Below are 11,450 nucleotides of genomic sequence, written 5' to 3'. Positions count from 1 at the left end.
TCATTTCCCTTATTTCACGCATGTTTACAGTTTAAGTTTCAAAGTATATTATGTATAGTAGTTTGAGTATTGCATGGAGTATTTTAAAACCCTTGTTATATCACTGTTTATACTTGATGGGTCATTAGACTCACTATGCTTGTTTGTTTGCCAGGTGAGGAGGAGTTTGTAGGGACCGAGGGGCAGGGTCCTTGAGAGGAGGTCTCCGGCGGAGCGAGGCCCTACGACCGTTGCTATTTCATGTTTCCGCACTAGTTTATGATTGTAATAAAGAGTTTAAACTTATGTACTTTTGGTAATAGCCAGGATGTGTTTTTCCTGTGCCTAAATTTTTAAGTCTTGAAACTGTTATCGCTATCATTTCCGCAACCGTGTGGGGTTGCTTTTACTTTGAAAGTTACGATTATCGAAGTGGTTATCTTTTTGCCACATTTATTGCGTTTGTTTAGATTTGTTGTCTGTGACAGGGAGGTTTTGCTTACTTTCAAACAAGTCATGGCAAAATTTTTAAAAAAATCTGTAACTTCTTTTATTATTTATTTAAGTATAGAGGTTAGGGTCGTTTCAGTTGGTATCAGAGCACGATCTTGGTTTGGGCTGAGCCTACTGCCGGTTGCCGAAACTCAAGGGATCTTTCCTCAATGTCTGTAAGTTTTAATGAATTTTATATGGTAGTCGTAATTGATTTATTGCTTTAAATGTTTTGATGTCATATTTTTAAGAATTTTTTTTTATAATAGATGTTTAAATCCTTTAAATGTGTAATTTCAGTGTTTAATTTTGTTTAAAAATGTCTTTTAGTAGTTTAAAGTTTGCCATTCAAATGTTTATTTTTTTTAGCATGCGACTTCAATTTAAACGGAGTTGGTGTACCAATATTCCTTCCAGTTTTGGACAGTACAGGAGAATTGTTTGAGTTATTAGGCAGTGTTAACAATTCTTGATGAGATTGTAGGAGTTGGTTGAAAACATTAAACTTGCGCATTAGGAAATATTAATTGATGTGTCCTTGTACTAATTTATTCTCTTATGGATGGAATTTAGTCGGATAAACTAAGTGTATAGTTTGCTTAGAAATTTATAGATGTATGTTTTGTCAGTTAAGTTGTGAATCGAACTGGTGTGAAGACTTGAGGTATATACTTTGTTTACATTATTATGGATAGTTTGGGTTTTTCTTTTGTTATATGGGCAAATATGATTTTGGAAATAGTGAGTCGGTTTCTATGAGCCTTTCAATTATATGAACTATTATTTCGATCATTAATTCTTTTTTCATCTTTTGTGTTCATATCCATTGCAATGAATACTTTTGAGTATCCGAAATTCTGTGTACATCCTTTGTTAATTTATGGATTCGTATGTCATCAGTCAACGTTGTATTCTGCTACTTTGACATAGGTTGAACTTTTAATAAGAATTTATTCTTATCTTACACTTCTTGAAATTTTTCTTCGGTTCTAGATTCACATGTTGATGTGAGTGAGATTCATTTTGTCCTTATTTTTGGTGATCTGCTTATTTTGTGGTTGACATTCGAATATATCTTGGGACCGTTGTTTCCCCTGATTATTGACTTGTGTGGACTTCTCTCGACTGAAGTCACATCGATTGCTCTTAATCATGCTTCGATTGTTTGAGCATGATTTCATTGCTCATGGACGAATGATCACGAGATTTGTATCTTGTTGGCTAATATTCATTATTCTTGGAGCCTCCATTATTATTCACCCATCCCTAGAATTTAATTATGAGTTGGTTGTTTTCACTTATCTAGATTTCCATTTTCAGCTCGTTTTGTTTGTAATTCTTGCATCATTTCATTTCACATTAAGCAGCATTACTTATATGTCTATTTCCTTTCATGATCCATCATGATGAGGATTTGGGTGGATCATAATTTCAATTATTATTTCAAATTCTTGTGTAGAGAATTGGCTCGTAGCCGCTTAGTGAGCGTTTAGACTGTTGGAATTTAGCATTCATACTAGATAAAATCCTAAGTTATTGTTGTGATCCTAGGAGTGGAGACTATCAATTGTATCTAGTTCTAGTGAGTAGGTTGCTAGGTAGTAAATTATTTGAATGGGTTGTTTCAATTTTAAATAGGATCGTTAAGAGTAAACAGATTATTTTTGGTAAGCTGAATGGGTGAACAGTTGCGAGATAGGAAATAGAGTTGTCCCTAGAGACTTTTGGGTACTTTATATTAGCATTCAAGGTTTTGTGAATGTCAACCGGTAGGACTATTGCACCAACTATGGGAACAAAATGACGAATAAAATATTCAAGCGGTTTACCGGATAAGCTGTAGATGTAATTACCGGTGAAATACTAAGGTACTAGGGAAATACTGAGGAAGCATATACGACCGGGTTACAAACTCTTCAAGGTGCCTAATTGGGTATTAAGTTCTTGAAATATAAATTCAGGTTGTAGATATAATAATTTGGGAATTTTGGATTTTCGAACTTGCTGTCGAATTGAACTAGGGATTTGAGAAATGTCTTCAGGCGATATGTAAGAATTGTTTGGTACTTAAAGGCTATCTAATCCAATAAGTGGATAATAACTCGTGGTATAATTTGACTTGAGGTGTAAATATGGATCTCCTAGTCGTTGCATCTGGGATAGAAAAGGTGGATTAATCCGTTGGAAGATTTTAACTAAGAATTAAACTTTCAGGAGAATCAAGAATGCCTAAGAGACGAAAGTATAAATTGGTGAATGAATAATTGGGATCTGTGTAGTTGCCTATTTGGATTCTTTATATTATTGGATAACATCTTGGAGCTGAGCAACAATGGATTATATGGTTATATTTTCTTATCAATGATTAATTTAGATTTATTTAGAGAAATGGGTCAATCAATCCTAAGTTGAGGAGAGTCATTTGTTCCACTTAAAGGTTAGCTGAACCAGAGTCGTTGCTTAAGGGAATTTTAATCATCCATAGAGGCGTTGTGGGATGTAGTAACTAATAAGGGATTGAGCATAGTCCAAGAGTATTAAGCAAATCATTGCTAATAAGTGGTGTAGACCTTTAGAATTTCAAAATGGTTGTTAGGTTGTTTTTAAAGGTATCATTGTTCGATTGTACTATTGACTTGGGTATATAAGAAAATTAACTCGATTTGTCGGTCCTTATGCAGTTGATTGAGGAGACAGGTAATTTGTTTTATCATTCGAGCTGGCACAGAGTTGTTAGTGATACATGATGGGTTTCCTGTATCGATGTTGGGAAAATATGGGTCAGATTCATATCTTATTTCGAGGTCTAATGAGGTAGAATTGTATAGTCACTTAGTTATCCTATTTAGAAAAGTTTGGTGTTTAGTTGCTAAGTATTCTGGGAACTTGTGGATTTCTCAAGAGTTCAAGTTCTGGATTATATGAGTTAAGTTTAACTGGTGAATAGACATTAAGCATAATTTCGTGGTTATAAAGCTTCTAATTTATGGTAAAGATCGACATAAATTCTTTATTGGGTATACAGAACTTTAATACTTAGAATTTGCGATCCAGGATTTAAGGTTATCGAACCAAGGCAGGTATAAGATATTTTAGGACTTTAGGTGACGAATTAAAACTTTTAAAGTCACAAGAGAGCAGTGATTTGAAATCTCTCTTAAGAAGCAATCATTTGGGAACAAATAAGAATTGTGAATATGTATTGCTGTAAGAATTAGTCCGATTCTTGATGATATAGACACTAATAAGTATCAGAGTATACATCGTAAGCTATTTAGCGTCAACTCATGTGGGCGCTCGGTAAGAAAAGTTAGTGCCAACTGGGTCTAATGTATCTGGACCTAGTTAGTAAATCCTGAATTTCGAGGACGAAATTTCATTTAAGGGGAGAAGGAATTGTAGTACCTAAAATCCAATCTACTAATTCGCATATATTAAATTAAATAAATATTATGATTATGATTTTTTTAAGTTTAATTGATTTAAATTCTTTATTTGAATTATGTGTTAATAGAATATCATTTATTTATTCAAATGATTTTATTGTGCAACTTATTTATTTTAAATATTTTAAAGGTATAAGCTTGCTTATTTAAATTATTTTCAATGTCTAGCTTATTTAGTTAAATTCTTTTATCTGTCCAAATCATTTTAAAGGTTTTTATACTACTTGTGTATTTATTTAGATTACTTTTAAAAGTTCGTCCAGTTTGTTTAAATTATTTTAATCGCTCTGTTTATTATTTAAAAATCTTAATTATCGTTGCGACATCAAAGTATTTAAAGTGTTGATTTTAATTCCAAAGATAGTGCCTAAATTCATTTTCAATAATTATGATTTTAATTGCTTGGAATTAATTGTTTAAGTTTTCTTTAAAGTTTAAGTGCTCAAATATTTTAAGTTATTTATTATTGAGGTTTTTGAGGCAACGACTTCCGGTTCCGGTTTTTGGCGATGTTGGATTTCGGCGGTAAACTTCAAGAGTTTATTTTAAAAGTTTAGTAGGGAGGTATGAGGATATTAGATGAGAGTTTGAAAGTTAGAAGTTTCCGGGTATCAGAAAGCATTTTTCTTATTATTGCAATATTAGGCTTATTCTTTAACTTTTTCAAAAGTTAGAATTTTCGTAAACCCGGATTAGTAAAACCCGATTTAATATTTTTAATTTGGGGTTTTTAAACTTAGGAATTTTATTAGTGTAAGTTAGTAGGTAAAAGTTATAGTACTTTAAAGTTGTACTATTAAAACAACACTCACACCTACTTTTACATGCTTACACCTATACATATACACACTTATACACCTCACACACACACACCTTTTAAACACAAAATAAAACATTTAGCAAACCCTAGCCCCCATTTCCCTTAGAAGCCGCCCACTCTCTCCCATGTTTTCTCAAAATAAATCGGCCACCTCCTCCTCCTTGCTCCAGCTGCCGTCGCTGCCCTCCACCACCGCCGCTGTTGCCGAAAAGTCGCCTAGGGAGGTTTAGCTAGGGTGTGGTCAAGTGTTCCAGCCCTTTCCCCTCTTCATTTTTGTTTTTTTGGTTATTTACAAGTCAAAGGCAAGTATAAACATTTCCTTGGGCATTCTAGCAAGCTATTTATGTTCTTGTGCTAAACCTTTATTTAAATTTCGAAATTCCTATGTTTTTGACATGTATGGTTTCGGTTTTAAGCATTTTTTAGTGGGGGTTATGTTTAAAGTTCAGATTTTTAGCTATGCATGAAGTTTAAAGTGTTGTGTTGGTAAATTGTGACTTGAGACATGAAAGGTTTGATGCAAATAGCAAATTTTTGAATTTTCCAGAAGTGTGTATGCCCAAATTTCGAGTTTCATATGATGTTTGGGCTGTTTATGAAGTATATAAGTGTATTTTATTGGTTGGCAATTGGTCTCGATTGATTACTCATGAGTTGGAGGCTTTTTGATGCATAATCTTGATATTTTGAATTGTGGTGTTGAAGTGTGGTAAGGGGCTGCCTAGGTGTTTGTGATAAGTCCTAGGAGATGGTATGGAGTGTGTTTAGTTGTTTGGAAGAAATTGGGGGTAAGGAAATAGGTCTTGGTGGTGTTTTCTCAAGGTAGAGGTGTTGTAGAGTGAGTTTTTCTTGGACAGGGCAGTTCGGTTTTGGGGCAGGGGAGGATCTAGACGAGGTCTGGGCATGGCTAGGGCTGGTTCTAGGTCAATTTCATGACGTTTTGGTCGCGTCGATATAAAATGGGCTCATTTTGGATAAGATTTCATCAAGTTATGGATTTTTGAAGTTAAGGTGTCGGTGCAGAATTTTGAGGGCAAAAGTGGGCTGTCCGGATTGGGTTTTTGTTCAGGTTGTATAGTCTGTCAAATAAGGTTGAAAATAGGTCATATGGTTAGTTTGTAGTGTTTGGAGAGTGTTGGTTTGAGCGGTGTCGAATTTGGCTAAGGGATGATAGAGTTAAGGGCTTTACGGTTTGGTTGCTCGGTTTAAGGCAAGGTTGAGGAAAGTAAAGAATAGTTGGGCTTGTAGCTTAGGGGCAGCCACTCACCCACCTTGCACCCATATTTTTAAGTTGAGTTCCATTTCTTAATTTGCATATTTGTGTGCGTGAGTTTCGTCTTTGAGCCAAACAATATTTTCAAAGGAAGTCGTTACAAGTTCTTGCATACTAAGTATTTTGAGTCGAGTCAAGGAAGGAAAGAAAATATTTTTGAACAAAGTGAGTTGTTTGTGACTGGACAGGGCAATGTGGGTTGAGGGATGCCTCACTTATTTGCCATAGACATGTAGTAAGCGGCTGGGAGACATCCCAGCTCCCCTACCAAAAGAGACGTGTAGTAAGCGGTCGGGTTCATCTCGGCTCCCCTACCAAAAAGGAAAGTAAAGGGGAAAATCGCGTCGGGAGAAATCTCGGCGTCTTGCCGGCATAGTGCACTGCAGCCATGATCATGATCGAAACTTGAGTCAAAATTCGAGGATCTAAGTTCTAAAGCAAAAAAAACAAAGTTAAAGTTTCAAGTATCCGTCGACTCGTTTCAATTTATTCAGTTTTATGTTATGCATGCATTTCAGTTAAGTCAAGAAAGTTCAAAAGTTTCATAGCATGAGTTGGCGTGAGTTCATACTTGCATTTTGTCTCATTTCCCTTATTTCACGCATGTTTATAGTATAAGTTTCAAAGTATATTATGTATAGTAGTTTGAGTATTGCATGGAGTATTTTAAAACCCTTGTTATATCATTGTTTATACTTGATGGGTCAATAGACTCACTATGCTTGTTTGTTTTCCAGGTGAGGAGGAGTTTGTAGGGACCGAGGGGCAGGGTCCTTGAGGGGAGGTCTCCGGCGGAGCGAGGCCCTATGACCGTTGCTATTTCATGTTTCCGCACTAGTTTATGATTGTAATAAAGAGTTTAAACTTATGTACTTTTGGTAATAGCTAGGATGTATTTTTCCTGTGCTTAAATTTTTAAGTATTGAAACTGTTATCGCTATCATTTCCGCAACTTTGTGGGGTTGCTTTTACTTTGAAAGTTATGATTATCGCAGTTGTTATCTTTTTGCCGCATTTATTGCATTTGTTTAGATTTTTTGTCTGTGACAGGGAGGTTTTGCTTACTTTCAAACAAGTCATGGCAAAATTTTTAAAAAAATCCGTAACTTCTTTTATTATTTATTTAAGTATAAAGGTTAGGGTCGTTTCACAAGGTAGTACCCAAGGCTCGCTAAAAACTACCCCAAAAACGTGAGGTGAACCTCGGATATCTATCACTGACAATGCTCAACGACACTCCATGCAAATGCACAATCTTCTGAATGTAAAATCTCGCCATGCGATCAAAACTGAACTCGCGATTGTACGGAAGAAAATGAGCAGACTTTTAAAATATGTCCACACCAACCAAATAGCATCACACTGTCTGGAGGTCAATGGTAAGTGAGTGACAAAATCCATCGTCACATATTCCCACTTCTATTCTGGAATCTCCAAACTATGCATCAAACCACACGATCGTCGATGCTCTACCTTAACCTGCTGAAAAACAAGGCAACGAGAAACAAACTGATACACACTATGCTTCATACCTTTTCACCCAAAATCTGGTAAGTAGATCCTTGTACATCTTGGCACTGCCTGGGTGCGCGGAAAATCTACTACGATGTGCCTGAGATAAAACTTCATCTCGCAGGGCTGAGTCATCAGGTATCATGACTCTGCCAGACAAACAAAATAATCCATCTGTCTTAAAATGGAAACCCGGTGTGTTGTCTCCCTGAGCAAGTCTTTCTAATTTCTGCGTCTTTGAATTATAGAAATGTACTTCTCGGATACGAGCAAATAAGGATGGCTCAATTAGCACTGAGGAGACTCATATTCCCTGTTGCCCTTTCTTATGCTGAAACATAAACCCTGAAGAACAAAATTCTTGAATGGTACTAGCCCTTGCACTAATATTGAGAGCACTGATACTCACGTTCCAGCTAAGTGTGTCCGCCACTAGGTTAGAAGTACCTGGATGGTACTTAATCTTGCAATCGTAATCTTTGAGAAGATCTAACCATCGATTCTGTCGCATGTTCAGCTTCATATGAGTGAACAAGTATTTCAAACTCTTGTGGTCCGAAAAGATCTCGAACCTCTCGCCATACAGGTAATGACGCCAAATCTTCAGCGCAAACACAATTTTTGCAAGCTCTAAATCGTGTACTGGGTAATTCCCTTCGTGGGTCTTCAATTGTCTGGAGGCATAGGCAATCACATGCCCATTATGTGTCAACACACAGCCTAACCCTTGAAGATATGCATTGGTATAAACCATATAGCCCCCCAGTCTGATGGCAATGCAAGTACAGATGCAGTAGTCAGTTGGCCTTTCAACTCGTCGAAGCTCTGCTGCACTCGCTTGACCAGACAAAAGGAACATCCTTTCTTGTCAGTTGCGTCAGTTGTCTAACAATTCGCAAGAAATTCTCGATAAATCGTCGATAATACCCTACCAATCCCAAAAGCTACGAATCTCTAAAGCTGTAGTCGAACGCGACCAATTCAAAATCGCTTCAGACTTACTTAGATCGCTTCAATCCCGAACTCGACCTCTCTGACAGGAGAAAACCATGGAATCTCATCTATAAAGACATCTGGGTACTCACAAACTATTGGTAACTCATCTACAGGCCTGTTACCTACGAATGTATCAACCACATGGATAAGGTAACCTTCCCCACCCGTCTCTAAAGCCTGACCAGCCCTCAAAGCTGAAACCAGAGGCATAAGGGGTCGCGCTCTCTCACCATAAAAAAAACCAACTATCGCCCTCAACCGGACGAAACTGAACAATCTTCTGATAACAATCCACCGTAGCTCTATAAGAGGTCAAGATATCAATACCCAAAATACAGTAAAAATATTTCATCGCCAGAACCATAAGGTTTGCTAACAACTCAGAGCCCACAAACTCTAGTATACACCCCAAGACTAAACGCTTGGGCAAAGCCAAATGACCAGTCGGAGTAGACACAGATAACACTACGTCTAGAGGTATGTATGACAACCTATAGCGCTTAAATAATCTTTCTGAAATGAAAGAATGCGATGCACCAATGTCGATGAGAACAAATGCAGGAATGCCGCATAAAAAAAATGTACCTGCTATAACGTCCTCGTTCTCTTGATGAATCTGATCCTGACTCAGCGCAAACACCTGTCTGAAAACATGAGTTCTCTGATTGGTACTCCCAATAGACTGTCCTTGAGACCTCTGACAAACGGAAGGGTGAGAACCAGATCTAGACGTTGATCCTCCGGCAGCCCGTGGAAAATCCCTCTTCATGTGGCCAATTTTGTCACATCGAATACAAGCTCCTGACCTGCGACATTTCTCAGTCGGGTGATGGCATCCACTAGTAGCACACTATCCCTGGCCCTTCTTTTTCCCAAAGTGGTGAACTCTACCTGAATCGGAGCTAGAAGAAGAAGAATACACGCCCTGATTTTTGAACGATTGAGTCCTCGGACCCAAAGAGCTAGCTGGCCTGGAAGAAGAGAGAAAGAACCTGTTACGCCGAAGGCTGTCCTCCGCCTGATGACATCGGCTCACCAACCCCTCGTAAGTCATGTCATCGCCAACCGCAACATGGTCATGGATCTCCGAACTGAGACCTTGCAGGAAAAGGTTATACTTAATCTTGGTGCTGGAATAGATCTCTGGGAAATACGATAATAGATCGAAAAACTTCTGCTGATACTCATCAATATTCATCGTGCCCTGACGCAAAATTATCAACTCACTGGCCTTCGCCTGTGGGAGAGCAGGAGGAAAATACATCTTGTGGAAAGCAATGAGAAACTCTTTCCAAGTAGCGGTGTCTCGCGCGGCCACAAAAGGAGTATACATGGACTTCCACCACTTTCGGGCACGACCCTCTACAAGAAAGTCAGTGGTCTCCATCTTCTGTTCCTCCGTGCACCGAAATTCACGGAAGCAATTCTCCATGCGTTCCAGCCAGTTCTCCGCATCCTCCGGTGATTCTCCTCCAACTAATGGATTGGGACCCATCTGCATGAAACGATGCATACTAATACACCTGAGATCATCTCGACGATGATGGTGGTGGTCCCGATGATTCCCGCTATCGTCCTCTTCACCCCAACGTGCACCACCGCTGTCGTGGCTTTCATCTTAATCAGCCATCTGATCAAAGGTAATAGAGGTTATCCCAAAACGGTCTTACTAGATCCCAAAATTAATGCATGCCCTGATACCAATAAATGTAGTGGCCCAACCCGAAATCATTAACTAATCAATGATTAAGCATGCAATTAATTCTTAAATTGAATATTAACAAATCCAGTGGAAACTTAAACCATAAATACAACATACACCGGCAGAAAAACAGGGCTATATAAAATATTATACAACCCCATCGAACGGAAGGTACTAAAAGTCCAATCTAACAACCTGAACACAAATAGGATCTCCACGCAACCACTGCAGCTCAACGACCACTGCCACTAGGTCCGCCCAACCTAAGTCCTGCCCCATCGAATAGGGTGTCCAACACAAACACTTGGACGTGAGCATAAACGCTCAGTACAGAAGTACAAATATCCATATACCATAAAACTCGTGGATATATCCGGATCCAAATCCATGGAATCCATCAACTAAAATACGGGGCTGAGAAACCCTACTACAGGCTATGAAAATCAAGGCATAAAGCTCAACGTGTACATGCATGCCGCATAATATCAATGCACATAATAATGCCACACAAAATATGCAAACATAATACATGTATATTCAACCTGGTATCTCGAATAATATGTTCGTACCTCAATTGAGAAAACCCAAGCACCCTAGCAACTCTAGCAGTCCAGGTACTCAAAATCCACGCCTATAAGCAATAATCAATATAACACTTATTGTGCTCTAAAAGCCTTAACTAAGATATTACATACTCCCTAATCTCTATAGGGATCCAAATTTATACCTGCATCCGTAGTCAGTCCGCTGATGGCGGCTGCATTAAAACTTAGGCAAAGCTCCGCTATTATCCCCGAAGCGCTCTACCACTCCTGGCTTTCCAATATGACGCCTATAAACCCATTAAACTGACTAGAAGAAGCTAAGAAAGAGAGAGAGAAAAGATGGAAATGGGCAAGGGAGAATGATCCTCGGCACCCCTTTTTATAAAAAGCGATCGGAGCCTCCGATCCGATCGGAGATTCCGAACCTTGCTTTCGAACTCCCTCCACCAACCACGTGTCTAAATTCTAGAGGACTCTTGCCGATAGTAGATCGGAGCCTCTGATCCCCCTTCGAAGAATCCGATCTCTGACGTCACTGGTTACGCATTAATCCCGACAGCTGGCCACGGTGATGATAGGAGCGTTCGATCGTAGTTCGGAGCTTCCGAACTCAGCAGAGCTTCCGAACTTGGAACAATGGCTCCGATCTGTTCGGACCTTCCGAACCCTGTTTGGAGCCTCCGAT

The sequence above is a fragment of the Henckelia pumila genome, chromosome 4, assembly GCF_033568475.1.
Source record: "Henckelia pumila isolate YLH828 chromosome 4, ASM3356847v2, whole genome shotgun sequence".
In the NCBI taxonomy this organism is placed as follows: Eukaryota; Viridiplantae; Streptophyta; class Magnoliopsida; order Lamiales; family Gesneriaceae; genus Henckelia; species Henckelia pumila.
Note: the sequence above shows the minus strand (reverse complement) of the source record.